Raw genomic sequence first — 19,141 nt, 5'->3', positions numbered from 1 at the left:
CCTGATCTCGTCCGATCTCGGAAGCTAAGCAGGGTCGGGCCTGGTTAGTACTTGGATGGGAGACCGCCTGGGAATACCAGGTGCTGTAAGCTTTTAATACCTCCTTTAGCCAGAAGAGGGCGCTGTTGCCTCACTAGTGGAGAAAGGACTGAGAGAAACAGGCCAGTGGAAAATGAAACATGATTTTATTTGGCAGTCTGTCCTCTTTTTTTTTGTTGCAATTTTCATCAATGTTTTCAGTGAGTATTAATACATATTACGCTCTCTGGAGGCTGTTTTCAAAGTTCAGTTTTACATTCAAAAAGTACATGTAGCCTACTTACGTAAGGACTACTGCATTAACATATTTTAATTACTTGTACTTAGGTTACTCTTTACTTCCCCACAACACTCTGGTAGCCATATTATACATTTGATTCAACTGGAAATATTCACCATCATTATAAATGTTTTCACATCAATAATAAACATTTACACCAAATCAGGAATTATTATAAATGATTACTATTAAGATTGAATTTAAAAAAAACCTGCAAACAAGTGATGCTTACTTATCAATCAATATTTTTTCAGAATCAATTGACGATTTTTCAGAAGTTGACCATTTTGCATCGTCACTTTTACTGTGGATTTATTAAGGTTTTCAATACTGCAAACTTGTGAACAGTGAACAGCAGAAATAAGTTTAAATGTTGCATTAAGGCACACAAGATTTAGGATTATTATAGTAGCCTAAGCAGTGATTGATTAAGATATAAGGGACAACTCGAAATTATGTTTTTATCACCACTTACTTGTTTTGAGGTAATCTTGAATGACAAATGAATAAATCAGCCATTGCAATGTTTCATGTAGAAATCATAACCCTGTGGGGCATACATATTTGATCCCCTCACATTCTCCATTGTAACTAATCATTAAAAAAAACAATCCTCCATTAGGAATCACAAAGGAACACTTACTAATTATATGAAAATTCATAATTATTACAATCAGTCCCTATATATGCTATAGATGATCCCCAATCAAAATTCAGTGTAAGCTACTTTGTAGGAAAGTAGAAGCAATGATAGACAAATAAAAAAAGAACTGCAGTGCATAGCAGGAGGTTACAGCGCCCCCTGCTGGCTGAAGCAGGTATTAAAAGCTTACAGCACCTGGGATTCCCAGGCGGTCTCCCATCCAAGTACTAACCAGGCCAGTTTTGAAAGAGGGAAGTTAATCTTCACGGAATCGGTTTGTTCAATGTGTTTATCAGACGTTTGAACGTTCAGTTTGCCCGCAAGTCGTGAAACAAGTCTTAAAAACAAGCTGCAAGTCTTTAGTTAACTCCCAGCGTCAAAGTATTGCTGAATCTAGTAAGATTAAGTGTAAGTCTATCCATAGGCCCACACGTTTGAGTAGAAAAGTAATAAAATCAACTAGGTCATAGTCACTTGCTCTAATTTTGGCGAGGTGTTACTTTAAACCTAAGTATGTATAAATAACCCTTTAACAACCTGTTCATTCGCTTACGGCCATACCACCCTGAACACGCCCGATCTCGTCCGATCTCGGAAGCTAAGCAGGGTCGGGCCTGGTTAGTACTTGGATGGGAGACCGCCTGGGAATACCAGGTGCTGTAAGCTTTTAATACCTCCTTTAGCCAGAAGAGGGCGCTGTTGCCTCACTAGTGGAGAAAGGACTGAGAGAAACAGGCCAGTGGAAAATGAAACATGATTTTATTTGGCAGTCTGTCCTCTTTTTTTTTGTTGCAATTTTCATCAATGTTTTCAGTGAGTATTAATACATATTACGCTCTCTGGAGGCTGTTTTCAAAGTTCAGTTTTACATTCAAAAAGTACATGTAGCCTACTTACGTAAGGACTACTGCATTAACATATTTTAATTACTTGTACTTAGGTTACTCTTTACTTCCCCACAACACTCTGGTAGCCATATTATACATTTGATTCAACTGGAAATATTCACCATCATTATAAATGTTTTCACATCAATAATAAACATTTACACCAAATCAGGAATTATTATAAATGATTACTATTAAGATTGAATTTAAAAAAAACCTGCAAACAAGTGATGCTTACTTATCAATCAATATTTTTTCAGAATCAATTGACGATTTTTCAGAAGTTGACCATTTTGCATCGTCACTTTTACTGTGGATTTATTAAGGTTTTCAATACTGCAAACTTGTGAACAGTGAACAGCAGAAATAAGTTTAAATGTTGCATTAAGGCACACAAGATTTAGGATTATTATAGTAGCCTAAGCAGTGATTGATTAAGATATAAGGGACAACTCGAAATTATGTTTTTATCACCACTTACTTGTTTTGAGGTAATCTTGAATGACAAATGAATAAATCAGCCATTGCAATGTTTCATGTAGAAATCATAACCCTGTGGGGCATACATATTTGATCCCCTCACATTCTCCATTGTAACTAATCATTAAAAAAAACAATCCTCCATTAGGAATCACAAAGGAACACTTACTAATTATATGAAAATTCATAATTATTACAATCAGTCCCTATATATGCTATAGATGATCCCCAATCAAAATTCAGTGTAAGCTACTTTGTAGGAAAGTAGAAGCAATGATAGACAAATAAAAAAAGAACTGCAGTGCATAGCAGGAGGTTACAGCGCCCCCTGCTGGCTGAAGCAGGTATTAAAAGCTTACAGCACCTGGGATTCCCAGGCGGTCTCCCATCCAAGTACTAACCAGGCCAGTTTTGAAAGAGGGAAGTTAATCTTCACGGAATCGGTTTGTTCAATGTGTTTATCAGACGTTTGAACGTTCAGTTTGCCCGCAAGTCGTGAAACAAGTCTTAAAAACAAGCTGCAAGTCTTTAGTTAACTCCCAGCGTCAAAGTATTGCTGAATCTAGTAAGATTAAGTGTAAGTCTATCCATAGGCCCACACGTTTGAGTAGAAAAGTAATAAAATCAACTAGGTCATAGTCACTTGCTCTAATTTTGGCGAGGTGTTACTTTAAACCTAAGTATGTATAAATAACCCTTTAACAACCTGTTCATTCGCTTACGGCCATACCACCCTGAACACGCCTGATCTCATCCGATCTCGGAAGCTAAGCAGGGTCGGGCCTGGTTAGTACTTGGATGGGAGACCGCCTGGGAATACCAGGTGCTGTAAGCTTTTAATACCTCCTTTAGCCAGAAGAGGGCGCTGTTGCCTCACTAGTGGAGAAAGGACTGAGAGAAACAGGCCAGTGGAAAATGAAACATGATTTTATTTGGCAGTCTGTCCTCTTTTTTTTTGTTGCAATTTTCATCAATGTTTTCAGTGAGTATTAATACATATTACGCTCTCTGGAGGCTGTTTTCAAAGTTCAGTTTTACATTCAAAAAGTACATGTAGCCTACTTACGTAAGGACTACTGCATTAACATATTTTAATTACTTGTACTTAGGTTACTCTTTACTTCCCCACAACACTCTGGTAGCCATATTATACATTTGATTCAACTGGAAATATTCACCATCATTATAAATGTTTTCACATCAATAATAAACATTTACACCAAATCAGGAATTATTATAAATGATTACTATTAAGATTGAATTTAAAAAAAACCTGCAAACAAGTGATGCTTACTTATCAATCAATATTTTTTCAGAATCAATTGACGATTTTTCAGAAGTTGACCATTTTGCATCGTCACTTTTATTGTGGATTTATTAAGGTTTTCAATACTGCAAACTTGTGAACAGTGAACAGCAGAAATAAGTTTAAATGTTGCATTAAGGCACACAAGATTTAGGATTATTATAGTAGCCTAAGCAGTGATTGATTAAGATATAAGGGACAACTCGAAATTATGTTTTTATCACCACTTACTTGTTTTGAGGTAATCTTGAATGACAAATGAATAAATCAGCCATTGCAATGTTTCATGTAGAAATCATAACCCTGTGGGGCATACATATTTGATCTCCTCACATTCTCCATTGTAACTAATCATTAAAAAAAACAATCCTCCATTAGGAATCACAAAGGAACACTTACTAATTATATGAAAATTCATAATTATTACAATCAGTCCCTATATATGCTATAGATGATCCCCAATCAAAATTCAGTGTAAGCTACTTTGTAGGAAAGTAGAAGCAATGATAGACAAATAAAAAAAGAACTGCAGTGCATAGCAGGAGGTTACAGCGCCCCCTGCTGGCTGAAGCAGGTATTAAAAGCTTACAGCACCTGGGATTCCCAGGCGGTCTCCCATCCAAGTACTAACCAGGCCAGTTTTGAAAGAGGGAAGTTAATCTTCACGGAATCGGTTTGTTCAATGTGTTTATCAGACGTTTGAACGTTCAGTTTGCCCGCAAGTCGTGAAACAAGTCTTAAAAACAAGCTGCAAGTCTTTAGTTAACTCCCAGCGTCAAAGTATTGCTGAATCTAGTAAGATTAAGTGTAAGTCTATCCATAGGCCCACACGTTTGAGTAGAAAAGTAATAAAATCAACTAGGTCATAGTCACTTGCTCTAATTTTGGCGAGGTGTTACTTTAAACCTAAGTATGTATAAATAACCCTTTAACAACCTGTTCATTCGCTTACGGCCATACCACCCTGAACACGCTCGATCTCGTCCGATCTCGGAAGCTAAGCAGGGTCGGGCCTGGTTAGTACTTGGATGGGAGACCGCCTGGGAATACCAGGTGCTGTAAGCTTTTAATACCTCCTTTAGCCAGAAGAGGGCGCTGTTGCCTCACTAGTGGAGAAAGGACTGAGAGAAACAGGCCAGTGGAAAATGAAACATGATTTTATTTGGCAGTCTGTCCTCTTTTTTTTTGTTGCAATTTTCATCAATGTTTTCAGTGAGTATTAATACATATTACGCTCTCTGGAGGCTGTTTTCAAAGTTCAGTTTTACATTCAAAAAGTACATGTAGCCTACTTACGTAAGGACTACTGCATTAACATATTTTAATTACTTGTACTTAGGTTACTCTTTACTTCCCCACAACACTCTGGTAGCCATATTATACATTTGATTCAACTGGAAATATTCACCATCATTATAAATGTTTTCACATCAATAATAAACATTTACACCAAATCAGGAATTATTATAAATGATTACTATTAAGATTGAATTTAAAAAAAACCTGCAAACAAGTGATGCTTACTTATCAATCAATATTTTTTCAGAATCAATTGACGATTTTTCAGAAGTTGACCATTTTGCATCGTCACTTTTATTGTGGATTTATTAAGGTTTTCAATACTGCAAACTTGTGAACAGTGAACAGCAGAAATAAGTTTAAATGTTGCATTAAGGCACACAAGATTTAGGATTATTATAGTAGCCTAAGCAGTGATTGATTAAGATATAAGGGACAACTCGAAATTATGTTTTTATCACCACTTACTTGTTTTGAGGTAATCTTGAATGACAAATGAATAAATCAGCCATTGCAATGTTTCATGTAGAAATCATAACCCTGTGGGGCATACATATTTGATCTCCTCACATTCTCCATTGTAACTAATCATTAAAAAAAACAATCCTCCATTAGGAATCACAAAGGAACACTTACTAATTATATGAAAATTCATAATTATTACAATCAGTCCCTATATATGCTATAGATGATCCCCAATCAAAATTCAGTGTAAGCTACTTTGTAGGAAAGTAGAAGCAATGATAGACAAATAAAAAAAGAACTGCAGTGCATAGCAGGAGGTTACAGCGCCCCCTGCTGGCTGAAGCAGGTATTAAAAGCTTACAGCACCTGGGATTCCCAGGCGGTCTCCCATCCAAGTACTAACCAGGCCAGTTTTGAAAGAGGGAAGTTAATCTTCACGGAATCGGTTTGTTCAATGTGTTTATCAGACGTTTGAACGTTCAGTTTGCCCGCAAGTCGTGAAACAAGTCTTAAAAACAAGCTGCAAGTCTTTAGTTAACTCCCAGCGTCAAAGTATTGCTGAATCTAGTAAGATTAAGTGTAAGTCTATCCATAGGCCCACACGTTTGAGTAGAAAAGTAATAAAATCAACTAGGTCATAGTCACTTGCTCTAATTTTGGCGAGGTGTTACTTTAAACCTAAGTATGTATAAATAACCCTTTAACAACCTGTTCATTCGCTTACGGCCATACCACCCTGAACACGCTCGATCTCGTCCGATCTCGGAAGCTAAGCAGGGTCGGGCCTGGTTAGTACTTGGATGGGAGACCGCCTGGGAATACCAGGTGCTGTAAGCTTTTAATACCTCCTTTAGCCAGAAGAGGGCGCTGTTGCCTCACTAGTGGAGAAAGGACTGAGAGAAACAGGCCAGTGGAAAATGAAACATGATTTTATTTGGCAGTCTGTCCTCTTTTTTTTTGTTGCAATTTTCATCAATGTTTTCAGTGAGTATTAATACATATTACGCTCTCTGGAGGCTGTTTTCAAAGTTCAGTTTTACATTCAAAAAGTACATGTAGCCTACTTACGTAAGGACTACTGCATTAACATATTTTAATTACTTGTACTTAGGTTACTCTTTACTTCCCCACAACACTCTGGTAGCCATATTATACATTTGATTCAACTGGAAATATTCACCATCATTATAAATGTTTTCACATCAATAATAAACATTTACACCAAATCAGGAATTATTATAAATGATTACTATTAAGATTGAATTTAAAAAAAACCTGCAAACAAGTGATGCTTACTTATCAATCAATATTTTTTCAGAATCAATTGACGATTTTTCAGAAGTTGACCATTTTGCATCGTCACTTTTACTGTGGATTTATTAAGGTTTTCAATACTGCAAACTTGTGAACAGTGAACAGCAGAAATAAGTTTAAATGTTGCATTAAGGCACACAAGATTTAGGATTATTATAGTAGCCTAAGCAGTGATTGATTAAGATATAAGGGACAACTCGAAATTATGTTTTTATCACCACTTACTTGTTTTGAGGTAATCTTGAATGACAAATGAATAAATCAGCCATTGCAATGTTTCATGTAGAAATCATAACCCTGTGGGGCATACATATTTGATCCCCTCACATTCTCCATTGTAACTAATCATTAAAAAAACAATCCTCCATTAGAAATCACAAAGGAACACTTACTAATTATATGAAAATTCATAATTATTACAATCAGTCCCTATATATGCTATAGATGATCCCCAATCAAAATTCAGTGTAAGCTACTTTGTAGGAAAGTAGAAGCAATGATAGACAAATAAAAAAAGAACTGCAGTGCATAGCAGGAGGTTACAGCGTCCCCTGCTGGCTGAAGCAGGTATTAAAAGCTTACAGCACCTGGGATTCCCAGGCGGTCTCCCATCCAAGTACTAACCAGGCCAGTTTTGAAAGAGGGAAGTTAATCTTCACGGAATCGGTTTGTTCAATGTGTTTATCAGACGTTTGAACGTTCAGTTTGCCCGCAAGTCGTGAAACAAGTCTTAAAAACAAGCTGCAAGTCTTTAGTTAACTCCCAGCGTCAAAGTATTGCTGAATCTAGTAAGATTAAGTGTAAGTCTATCCATAGGCCCACACGTTTGAGTAGAAAAGTAATAAAATCAACTAGGTCATAGTCACTTGCTCTAATTTTGGCGAGGTGTTACTTTAAACCTAAGTATGTATAAATAACCCTTTAACAACCTGTTCATTCGCTTACGGCCATACCACCCTGAACACGCCCGATCTCGTCCGATCTCGGACGCTAAGCAGGGTCGGGCCTGGTTAGTACTTGGATGGGAGACCGCCTGGGAATACCAGGTGCTGTAAGCTTTTAATACCTCCTTTAGCCAGAAGAGGGCGCTGTTGCCTCACTAGTGGAGAAAGGACTGAGAGAAACAGGCCAGTGGAAAATGAAACATGATTTTATTTGGCAGTCTGTCCTCTTTTTTTTTGTTGCAATTTTCATCAATGTTTTCAGTGAGTATTAATACATATTACGCTCTCTGGAGGCTGTTTTCAAAGTTCAGTTTTACATTCAAAAAGTACATGTAGCCTACTTACGTAAGGACTACTGCATTAACATATTTTAATTACTTGTACTTAGGTTACTCTTTACTTCCCCACAACACTCTGGTAGCCATATTATACATTTGATTCAACTGGAAATATTCACCATCATTATAAATGTTTTCACATCAATAATAAACATTTACACCAAATCAGGAATTATTATAAATGATTACTATTAAGATTGAATTTAAAAAAAACCTGCAAACAAGTGATGCTTACTTATCAATCAATTGACGATTTTTCAGAAGTTGACCATTTCGCATCGTCACTTTTACTGTGGATTTATTAAGGTTTTCAATCCTGCAAACTTGTGAACAGTGAACAGCAGAAATAAGTTTAAATGTTGCATTAAGGCACACAAGATTTAGGATTATTATAGTAGCCTAAGCAGTGATTGATTAAGATACAAGGGACAACTCGAAATTATGTTTTTATCACCACTTACTTGTTTTGAGGTAATCTTGAATGACAAATGAATAAATCAGCCATTGCAATGTTTCATGTAGAAATCATAACCCTGTGGGGCATACATATTTGATCCCCTCACATTCTCCATTGTAACTAATCATTAAAAAAACAATCCTCCATTAGGAATCACAAAGGAACACTTACTAATTATATGAAAATTCATAATTATTACAATCAGTCCCTATATATGCTATAGATGATCCCCAATCAAAATTCAGTGTAAGCTACTTTGTAGGAAAGTAGAAGCAATGATAGACAAATAAAAAAAGAACTGCAGTGCATAGCAGGAGGTTACAGCGTCCCCTGCTGGCTGAAGCAGGTATTAAAAGCTTACAGCACCTGGGATTCCCAGGCGGTCTCCCATCCAAGTACTAACCAGGCCAGTTTTGAAAGAGGGAAGTTAATCTTCACGGAATCGGTTTGTTCAATGTGTTTATCAGACGTTTGAACGTTCAGTTTGCCCGCAAGTCGTGAAACAAGTCTTAAAAACAACCTGCAAGTCTTTAGTTAACTCCCAGCGTCAAAGTATTGCTGAATCTAGTAAGATTAAGTGTAAGTCTATCCATAGGCCCACACGTTTGAGTAGAAAAGTAATAAAATCAACTAGGTCATAGTCACTTGCTCTAATTTTGGCGAGGTGTTACTTTAAACCTAAGTATGTATAAATAACCCTTTAACAACCTGTTCACTCGCTTACGGCCATACCACCCTGAACACGCCCGATCTCATCCGATCTCGGAAGCTAAGCAGGGTCAGGCCTGGTTAGTACTTGGATGGGAGACCGCCTGGGAATACCAGGTGCTGTAAGCTTTTAATACCTCCTTTAGCCAGAAGAGGGCGCTGTTGCCTCACTAGTGGAGAAAGGACTGAGAGAAACAGGCCAGTGGAAAATGAAACATGATTTTATTTGGCAGTCTGTCCTCTTTTTTTTTGTTGCAATTTTCATCAATGTTTTCAGTGAGTATTAATACATATTACGCTCTCTGGAGGCTGTTTTCAAAGTTCAGTTTTACATTCAAAAAGTACATGTAGCCTACTTACGTAAGGACTACTGCATTAACATATTTTAATTACTTGTACTTAGGTTACTCTTTACTTCCCCACAACACTCTGGTAGCCATATTATACATTTGATTCAACTGGAAATATTCACCATCATTATAAATGTTTTCACATCAATAATAAACATTTACACCAAATCAGGAATTATTATAAATGATTACTATTAAGATTGAATTTAAAAAAAACCTGCAAACAAGTGATGCTTACTTATCAATCAATTGACGATTTTTCAGAAGTTGACCATTTTGCATCGTCACTTTTACTGTGGATTTATTAAGGTTTTCAATCCTGCAAACTTGTGAACAGTGAACAGCAGAAATAAGTTTAAATGTTGCATTAAGGCACACAAGATTTAGGATTATTATAGTAGCCTAAGCAGTGATTGATTAAGATACAAGGGACAACTCGAAATTATGTTTTTATCACCACTTACTTGTTTTGAGGTAATCTTGAATGACAAATGAATAAATCAGCCATTGCAATGTTTCATGTAGAAATCATAACCCTGTGGGGCATACATATTTGATCCCCTCACATTCTCCATTGTAACTAATCATTAAAAAAACAATCCTCCATTAGGAATCACAAAGGAACACTTACTAATTATATGAAAATTCATAATTATTACAATCAGTCCCTATATATGCTATAGATGATCCCCAATCAAAATTCAGTGTAAGCTACTTTGTAGGAAAGTAGAAGCAATGATAGACAAATAAAAAAAGAACTGCAGTGCATAGCAGGAGGTTACAGCGTCCCCTGCTGGCTGAAGCAGGTATTAAAAGCTTACAGCACCTGGGATTCCCAGGCGGTCTCCCATCCAAGTACTAACCAGGCCAGTTTTGAAAGAGGGAAGTTAATCTTCACGGAATCGGTTTGTTCAATGTGTTTATCAGACGTTTGAACGTTCAGTTTGCCCGCAAGTCGTGAAACAAGTCTTAAAAACAAGCTGCAAGTCTTTAGTTAACTCCCAGCGTCAAAGTATTGCTGAATCTAGTAAGATTAAGTGTAAGTCTATCCATAGGCCCACACGTTTGAGTAGAAAAGTAATAAAATCAACTAGGTCATAGTCACTTGCTCTAATTTTGGCGAGGTGTTACTTTAAACCTAAGTATGTATAAATAACCCTTTAACAACCTGTTCATTCGCTTACGGCCATACCACCCTGAACACGCCCGATCTCGTCCGATCTCAGAAGCTAAGCAGGGTCGGGCCTGGTTAGTACTTGGATGGGAGACCGCCTGGGAATACCAGGTGCTGTAAGCTTTTAATACCTCCTTTAGCCAGAAGAGGGCGCTGTTGCCTCACTAGTGGAGAAAGGACTGAGAGAAACAGGCCAGTGGAAAATGAAACATGATTTTATTTGGCAGTCTGTCCTCTTTTTTTTTGTTGCAATTTTCATCAATGTTTTCAGTGAGTATTAATACATATTACGCTCTCTGGAGGCTGTTTTCAAAGTTCAGTTTTACATTCAAAAAGTACATGTAGCCTACTTACGTAAGGACTACTGCATTAACATATTTTAATTACTTGTACTTAGGTTACTCTTTACTTCCCCACAACACTCTGGTAGCCATATTATACATTTGATTCAACTGGAAATATTCACCATCATTATAAATGTTTTCACATCAATAATAAACATTTACACCAAATCAGGAATTATTATAAATGATTACTATTAAGATTGAATTTAAAAAAAACCTGCAAACAAGTGATGCTTACTTATCAATCAATTGACGATTTTTCAGAAGTTGACCATTTCGCATCGTCACTTTTACTGTGGATTTATTAAGGTTTTCAATCCTGCAAACTTGTGAACAGTGAACAGCAGAAATAAGTTTAAATGTTGCATTAAGGCACACAAGATTTAGGATTATTATAGTAGCCTAAGCAGTGATTGATTAAGATACAAGGGACAACTCGAAATTATGTTTTTATCACCACTTACTTGTTTTGAGGTAATCTTGAATGACAAATGAATAAATCAGCCATTGCAATGTTTCATGTAGAAATCATAACCCTGTGGGGCATACATATTTGATCCCCTCACATTCTCCATTGTAACTAATCATTAAAAAAACAATCCTCCATTAGGAATCACAAAGGAACACTTACTAATTATATGAAAATTCATAATTATTACAATCAGTCCCTATATATGCTATAGATGATCCCCAATCAAAATTCAGTGTAAGCTACTTTGTAGGAAAGTAGAAGCAATGATAGACAAATAAAAAAAGAACTGCAGTGCATAGCAGGAGGTTACAGCGTCCCCTGCTGGCTGAAGCAGGTATTAAAAGCTTACAGCACCTGGGATTCCCAGGCGGTCTCCCATCCAAGTACTAACCAGGCCAGTTTTGAAAGAGGGAAGTTAATCTTCACGGAATCGGTTTGTTCAATGTGTTTATCAGACGTTTGAACGTTCAGTTTGCCCGCAAGTCGTGAAACAAGTCTTAAAAACAAGCTGCAAGTCTTTAGTTAACTCCCAGCGTCAAAGTATTGCTGAATCTAGTAAGATTAAGTGTAAGTCTATCCATAGGCCCACACGTTTGAGTAGAAAAGTAATAAAATCAACTAGGTCATAGTCACTTGCTCTAATTTTGGCGAGGTGTTACTTTAAACCTAAGTATGTATAAATAACCCTTTAACAACCTGTTCATTCGCTTACGTCCATACCACCCTGAACACGCCCGATCTCGTCCGATCTCGGAAGCTAAGCAGGGTCGGGCCTGGTTAGTACTTGGATGGGAGACCGCCTGGGAATACCAGGTGCTGTAAGCTTTTAATACCTCCTTTAGCCAGAAGAGGGCGCTGTTGCCTCACTAGTGGAGAAAGGACTGAGAGAAACAGGCCAGTGGAAAATGAAACATGATTTTATTTGGCAGTCTGTCCTCTTTTTTTTTGTTGCAATTTTCATCAATGTTTTCAGTGAGTATTAATACATATTACGCTCTCTGGAGGCTGTTTTCAAAGTTCAGTTTTACATTCAAAAAGTACATGTAGCCTACTTACGTAAGGACTACTGCATTAACATATTTTAATTACTTGTACTTAGGTTACTCTTTACTTCCCCACAACACTCTGGTAGCCATATTATACATTTGATTCAACTGGAAATATTCACCATCATTATAAATGTTTTCACATCAATAATAAACATTTACACCAAATCAGGAATTATTATAAATGATTACTATTAAGATTGAATTTAAAAAAAACCTGCAAACAAGTGATGCTTACTTATCAATCAATTGACGATTTTTCAGAAGTTGACCATTTCGCATCGTCACTTTTACTGTGGATTTATTAAGGTTTTCAATACTGCAAACTTGTGAACAGTGAACAGCAGAAATAAGTTTAAATGTTGCATTAAGGCACACAAGATTTAGGATTATTATAGTAGCCTAAGCAGTGATTGATTAAGATACAAGGGACAACTCGAAATTATGTTTTTATCACCACTTACTTGTTTTGAGGTAATCTTGAATGACAAATGAATAAATCAGCCATTGCAATGTTTCATGTAGAAATCATAACCCTGTGGGGCATACATATTTGATCCCCTCACATTCTCCATTGTAACTAATCATTAAAAAAACAATCCTCCATTAGGAATCACAAAGGAACACTTACTAATTATATGAAAATTCATAATTATTACAATCAGTCCCTATATATGCTATAGATGATCCCCAATCAAAATTCAGTGTAAGCTACTTTGTAGGAAAGTAGAAGCAATGATAGACAAATAAAAAAAGAACTGCAGTGCATAGCAGGAGGTTACAGCGTCCCCTGCTGGCTGAAGCAGGTATTAAAAGCTTACAGCACCTGGGATTCCCAGGCGGTCTCCCATCCAAGTACTAACCAGGCCAGTTTTGAAAGAGGGAAGTTAATCTTCACGGAATCGGTTTGTTCAATGTGTTTATCAGACGTTTGAACGTTCAGTTTGCCCGCAAGTCGTGAAACAAGTCTTAAAAACAAGCTGCAAGTCTTTAGTTAACTCCCAGCGTCAAAGTATTGCTGAATCTAGTAAGATTAAGTGTAAGTCTATCCATAGGCCCACACGTTTGAGTAGAAAAGTAATAAAATCAACTAGGTCATAGTCACTTGCTCTAATTTTGGCGAGGTGTTACTTTAAACCTAAGTATGTATAAATAACCCTTTAACAACCTGTTCATTCGCTTACGGCCATACCACCCTGAACACGCCCGATCTCGTCCGATCTCAGAAGCTAAGCAGGGTCGGGCCTGGTTAGTACTTGGATGGGAGACCGCCTGGGAATACCAGGTGCTGTAAGCTTTTAATACCTCCTTTAGCCAGAAGAGGGCGCTGTTGCCTCACTAGTGGAGAAAGGACTGAGAGAAACAGGCCAGTGGAAAATGAAACATGATTTTATTTGGCAGTCTGTCCTCTTTTTTTTTGTTGCAATTTTCATCAATGTTTTCAGTGAGTATTAATACATATTACGCTCTCTGGAGGCTGTTTTCAAAGTTCAGTTTTACATTCAAAAAGTACATGTAGCCTACTTACGTAAGGACTACTGCATTAACATATTTTAATTACTTGTACTTAGGTTACTCTTTACTTCCCCACAACACTCTGGTAGCCATATTATACATTTGATTCAACTGGAAATATTCACCATCATTATAAATGTTTTCACATCAATAATAAACATTTACACCAAATCAGGAATTATTATAAATGATTACTATTAAGATTGAATTTAAAAAAAACCTGCAAACAAGTGATGCTTACTTATCAATCAATTGACGATTTTTCAGAAGTTGACCATTTCGCATCGTCACTTTTACTGTGGATTTATTAAGGTTTTCAATACTGCAAACTTGTGAACAGTGAACAGCAGAAATAAGTTTAAATGTTGCATTAAGGCACACAAGATTTAGGATTATTATAGTAGCCTAAGCAGTGATTGATTAAGATACAAGGGACAACTCGAAATTATGTTTTTATCACCACTTACTTGTTTTGAGGTAATCTTGAATGACAAATGAATAAATCAGCCATTGCAATGTTTCATGTAGAAATCATAACCCTGTGGGGCATACATATTTGATCCCCTCACATTCTCCATTGTAACTAATCATTAAAAAAACAATCCTCCATTAGGAATCACAAAGGAACACTTACTAATTATATGAAAATTCATAATTATTACAATCAGTCCCTATATATGCTATAGATGATCCCCAATCAAAATTCAGTGTAAGCTACTTTGTAGGAAAGTAGAAGCAATGATAGACAAATAAAAAAAGAACTGCAGTGCATAGCAGGAGGTTACAGCGTCCCCTGCTGGCTGAAGCAGGTATTAAAAGCTTACAGCACCTGGGATTCCCAGGCGGTCTCCCATCCAAGTACTAACCAGGCCAGTTTTGAAAGAGGGAAGTTAATCTTCACGGAATCGGTTTGTTCAATGTGTTTATCAGACGTTTGAACGTTCAGTTTGCCCGCAAGTCGTGAAACAAGTCTTAAAAACAAGCTGCAAGTCTTTAGTTAACTCCCAGCGTCAAAGTATTGCTGAATCTAGTAAGATTAAGTGTAAGTCTATCCATAGGCCCACACGTTTGAGTAGAAAAGTAATAAAATCAACTAGGTCATAGTCACTTGCTCTAATTTTGGCGAGGTGTTACTTTAAACCTAAGTATGTATAAATAACCCTTTAACAACCTGTTCATTCGCTTACGGCCATACCACCCTGAACACGCCCGATCTCGTCCGATCTCGGAAGCTAAGCAGGGTCGGGCCTGGTTAGTACTTGGATGGGAGACCGCCTGGGAATACCAGGTGCTGTAAGCTTTTAATACCTCCTTTAGCCAGAAGAGGGCGCTGTTGCCTCACTAGTGGAGAAAGGACTGAGAGAAACAGGCCAGTGGAAAATGAAACATGATTTTATTTGGCAGTCTGTCCTCTTTTTTTTTGTTGCAATTTTCATCAATGTTTTCAGTGAGTATTAATACATATTACGCTCTCTGGAGGCTGTTTTCAAAGTTCAGTTTTACATTCAAAAAGTACATGTAGCCTACTTACGTAAGGACTACTGCATTAACATATTTTAATTACTTGTACTTAGGTTACTCTTTACTTCCCCACAACACTCTGGTAGCCATATTATACATTTGATTCAACTGGAAATATTCACCATCATTATAAATGTTTTCACATCAATAATAAACATTTACACCAAATCAGGAATTATTATAAATGATTACTATTAAGATTGAATTTAAAAAAAACCTGCAAACAAGTGATGCTTACTTATCAATCAATTGACGATTTTTCAGAAGTTGACCATTTCGCATCGTCACTTTTACTGTGGATTTATTAAGGTTTTCAATCCTGCAAACTTGTGAACAGTGAACAGCAGAAATAAGTTTAAATGTTGCATTAAGGCACACAAGATTTAGGATTATTATAGTAGCCTAAGCAGTGATTGATTAAGATACAAGGGACAACTCGAAATTATGTTTTTATCAGCACTTACTTGTTTTGAGGTAATCTTGAATGACAAATGAATAAATCAGCCATTGCAATGTTTCATGTAGAAATCATAACCCTGTGGGGCATACATATTTGATCCCCTCACATTCTCCATTGTAACTAATCATTAAAAAAACAATCCTCCATTAGGAATCACAAAGGAACACTTACTAATTATATGAAAATTCATAATTATTACAATCAGTCCCTATATATGCTATAGATGATCCCCAATCAAAATTCAGTGTAAGCTACTTTGTAGGAAAGTAGAAGCAATGATAGACAAATAAAAAAAGAACTGCAGTGCATAGCAGGAGGTTACAGCGCCCCCTGCTGGCTGAAGCAGGTATTAAAAGCTTACAGCACCTGGGATTCCCAGGCGGTCTCCCATCCAAGTACTAACCAGGCCAGTTTTGAAAGAGGGAAGTTAATCTTCACGGAATCGGTTTGTTCAATGTGTTTATCAGACGTTTGAACGTTCAGTTTGCCCGCAAGTCGTGAAACAAGTCTTAAAAACAAGCTGCAAGTCTTTAGTTAACTCCCAGCGTCAAAGTATTGCTGAATCTAGTAAGATTAAGTGTAAGTCTATCCATAGGCCCACACGTTTGAGTAGAAAAGTAATAAAATCAACTAGGTCATAGTCACTTGCTCTAATTTTGGCGAGGTGTTACTTTAAACCTAAGTATGTATAAATAACCCTTTAACAACCTGTTCATTCGCTTACGGCCATACCACCCTGAACACGCCCGATCTCGTCCGATCTCGGAAGCTAAGCAGGGTCGGGCCTGGTTAGTACTTGGATGGGAGACCGCCTGGGAATACCAGGTGCTGTAAGCTTTTAATACCTCCTTTAGCCAGAAGAGGGCGCTGTTGCCTCACTAGTGGAGAAAGGACTGAGAGAAACAGGCCAGTGGAAAATGAAACATGATTTTATTTGGCAGTCTGTCCTCTTTTTTTTTGTTGCAATTTTCATCAATGTTTTCAGTGAGTATTAATACATATTACGCTCTCTGGAGGCTGTTTTCAAAGTTCAGTTTTACATTCAAAAAGTACATGTAGCCTACTTACGTAAGGACTACTGCATTAACATATTTTAATTACTTGTACTTAGGTTACTCTTTACTTCCCCACAACACTCTGGTAGCCATATTATACATTTGATTCAACTGGAAATATTCACCATCATTATAAATGTTTTCACATCAATAATAAACATTTACACCAAATCAGGAATTATTATAAATGATTACTATTAAGATTGAATTTAAAAAAAACCTGCAAACAAGTGATGCTTACTTATCAATCAATTGACGATTTTTCAGAAGTTGACCATTTCGCATCGTCACTTTTACTGTGGATTTATTAAGGTTTTCAATCCTGCAAACTTGTGAACAGTGAACAGCAGAAATAAGTTTAAATGTTGCATTAAGGCACACAAGATTTAGGATTATTATAGTAGCCTAAGCAGTGATTGATTAAGATACAAGGGACAACTCGAAATTATGTTTTTATCACCACTTACTTGTTTTGAGGTAATCTTGAATGACAAATGAATAAATCAGCCATTGCAATGTTTCATGTAGAAATCATAACCCTGTGGGGCATACATATTTGATCCCCTCACATTCTCCATTGTAACTAATCATTAAAAAAACAATCCTCCATTAGGAATCACAAAGGAACACTTACTAATTATATGAAAATTCATAATTATTACAATCAGTCCCTATATATGCTATAGATGATCCCCAATCAAAATTCAGTGTAAGCTACTTTGTAGGAAAGTAGAAGCAATGATAGACAAATAAAAAAAGAACTGCAGTGCATAGCAGGAGGTTACAGCGTCCCCTGCTGGCTGAAGCAGGTATTAAAAGCTTACAGCACCTGGGATTCCCAGGCGGTCTCCCATCCAAGTACTAACCAGGCCAGTTTTGAAAGAGGGAAGTTAATCTTCACGGAATCGGTTTGTTCAATGTGTTTATCAGACGTTTGAACGTTCAGTTTGCCCGCAAGTCGTGAAACAAGTCTTAAAAACAAGCTGCAAGTCTTTAGTTAACTCCCAGCGTCAAAGTATTGCTGAATCTAGTAAGATTAAGTGTAAGTCTATCCATAGGCCCACACGTTTGAGTAGAAAAGTAATAAAATCAACTAGGTCATAGTCACTTGCTCTAATTTTGGCGAGGTGTTACTTTAAACCTAAGTATGTATAAATAACCCTTTAACAACCTGTTCATTCGCTTACGGCCATACCACCCTGAACACGCCCGATCTCGTCCGATCTCGGAAGCTAAGCAGGGTCGGGCCTGGTTAGTACTTGGATGGGAGACCGCCTGGGAATACCAGGTGCTGTAAGCTTTTAATACCTCCTTTAGCCAGAAGAGGGCGCTGTTGCCTCACTAGTGGAGAAAGGACTGAGAGAAACAGGCCAGTGGAAAATGAAACATGATTTTATTTGGCAGTCTGTCCTCTTTTTTTTTGTTGCAATTTTCATCAATGTTTTCAGTGAGTATTAATACATATTACGCTCTCTGGAGGCTGTTTTCAAAGTTCAGTTTTACATTCAAAAAGTACATGTAGCCTACTTACGTAAGGACTACTGCATTAACATATTTTAATTACTTGTACTTAGGTTACTCTTTACTTCCCCACAACACTCTGGTAGCCATATTATACATTTGATTCAACTGGAAATATTCACCATCATTATAAATGTTTTCACATCAATAATAAACATTTACACCAAATCAGGAATTATTATAAATGATTACTATTAAGATTGAATTTTAAAAAAACCTGCAAACAAGTGATGCTTACTTATCAATCAATATTTTTTCAGAATCAATTGACGATTTTTCAGAAGTTGACCATTTTGCATCGTCACTTTTACTGTGGATTTATTAAGGTTTTCAATACTGCAAACTTGTGAACAGTGAACAGCAGAAACAAGTTTAAATGTTGCATTAAGGCACACAAGATTTAGGATTATTATAGTAGCCTAAGCAGTGATTGATTAAGATATAAGGGACAACTCGAAATTATGTTTTTATCACCACTTACTTGTTTTGAGGTAATCTTGAATGACAAATGAATAAATCAGCC

The 19,141-nt window shown here is 36.8% G+C and overlaps 13 non-coding genes across 13 annotated transcripts in view; all 13 read left to right on the top strand.

The window, feature by feature from the left end:
• Positions 1–92, top strand: part of LOC136181424 (5S ribosomal RNA) — a 119-nt gene extending 27 nt beyond the window's left edge. Inside the window, exon 1 of the ribosomal RNA XR_010667772.1 lies at positions 1–92. This exon is cut by the window's left edge and continues 27 nt beyond it. This is a non-coding gene — a ribosomal RNA (5S ribosomal RNA).
• Positions 93–1,509: 1,417 nt separating this feature from the next.
• On the top strand, positions 1,510–1,628 carry LOC136182106 (5S ribosomal RNA). Its single transcript, XR_010668424.1, has one exon. It is a non-coding gene; the product is annotated as a 5S ribosomal RNA (ribosomal RNA).
• Positions 1,629–3,045: 1,417 nt separating this feature from the next.
• LOC136181365 (5S ribosomal RNA) lies at positions 3,046–3,164 on the top strand. The gene has a single exon (XR_010667714.1). It is a non-coding gene; the product is annotated as a 5S ribosomal RNA (ribosomal RNA).
• Positions 3,165–4,581: 1,417 nt separating this feature from the next.
• On the top strand, positions 4,582–4,700 carry LOC136181411 (5S ribosomal RNA). Its single transcript, XR_010667759.1, has one exon. It is a non-coding gene; the product is annotated as a 5S ribosomal RNA (ribosomal RNA).
• A 1,417-nt stretch (positions 4,701–6,117) lies between these two features.
• Positions 6,118–6,236, top strand: LOC136181410 (5S ribosomal RNA). Its single transcript, XR_010667758.1, has one exon. It is a non-coding gene; the product is annotated as a 5S ribosomal RNA (ribosomal RNA).
• A 1,416-nt stretch (positions 6,237–7,652) lies between these two features.
• On the top strand, positions 7,653–7,771 carry LOC136181512 (5S ribosomal RNA). The gene has a single exon (XR_010667859.1). It is a non-coding gene; the product is annotated as a 5S ribosomal RNA (ribosomal RNA).
• A 1,399-nt stretch (positions 7,772–9,170) lies between these two features.
• Positions 9,171–9,289, top strand: LOC136181573 (5S ribosomal RNA). The gene has a single exon (XR_010667920.1). It is a non-coding gene; the product is annotated as a 5S ribosomal RNA (ribosomal RNA).
• A 1,399-nt stretch (positions 9,290–10,688) lies between these two features.
• LOC136181653 (5S ribosomal RNA) lies at positions 10,689–10,807 on the top strand. The gene has a single exon (XR_010668000.1). It is a non-coding gene; the product is annotated as a 5S ribosomal RNA (ribosomal RNA).
• A 1,399-nt stretch (positions 10,808–12,206) lies between these two features.
• LOC136181627 (5S ribosomal RNA) lies at positions 12,207–12,325 on the top strand. Its single transcript, XR_010667974.1, has one exon. It is a non-coding gene; the product is annotated as a 5S ribosomal RNA (ribosomal RNA).
• A 1,399-nt stretch (positions 12,326–13,724) lies between these two features.
• LOC136181652 (5S ribosomal RNA) lies at positions 13,725–13,843 on the top strand. The gene has a single exon (XR_010667999.1). It is a non-coding gene; the product is annotated as a 5S ribosomal RNA (ribosomal RNA).
• A 1,399-nt stretch (positions 13,844–15,242) lies between these two features.
• Positions 15,243–15,361, top strand: LOC136182105 (5S ribosomal RNA). Its single transcript, XR_010668423.1, has one exon. It is a non-coding gene; the product is annotated as a 5S ribosomal RNA (ribosomal RNA).
• A 1,399-nt stretch (positions 15,362–16,760) lies between these two features.
• On the top strand, positions 16,761–16,879 carry LOC136182104 (5S ribosomal RNA). The gene has a single exon (XR_010668422.1). It is a non-coding gene; the product is annotated as a 5S ribosomal RNA (ribosomal RNA).
• A 1,399-nt stretch (positions 16,880–18,278) lies between these two features.
• Positions 18,279–18,397, top strand: LOC136182102 (5S ribosomal RNA). Its single transcript, XR_010668420.1, has one exon. It is a non-coding gene; the product is annotated as a 5S ribosomal RNA (ribosomal RNA).
• Positions 18,398–19,141: the final 744 nt, after the last annotated feature.

This window comes from Labrus bergylta, chromosome 13 (assembly GCF_963930695.1).
Source record: "Labrus bergylta chromosome 13, fLabBer1.1, whole genome shotgun sequence".
In the NCBI taxonomy this organism is placed as follows: domain Eukaryota; kingdom Metazoa; phylum Chordata; class Actinopteri; order Labriformes; family Labridae; genus Labrus; species Labrus bergylta.
Note: the sequence above shows the minus strand (reverse complement) of the source record. Positions and strands in the feature narration are given on the sequence as shown.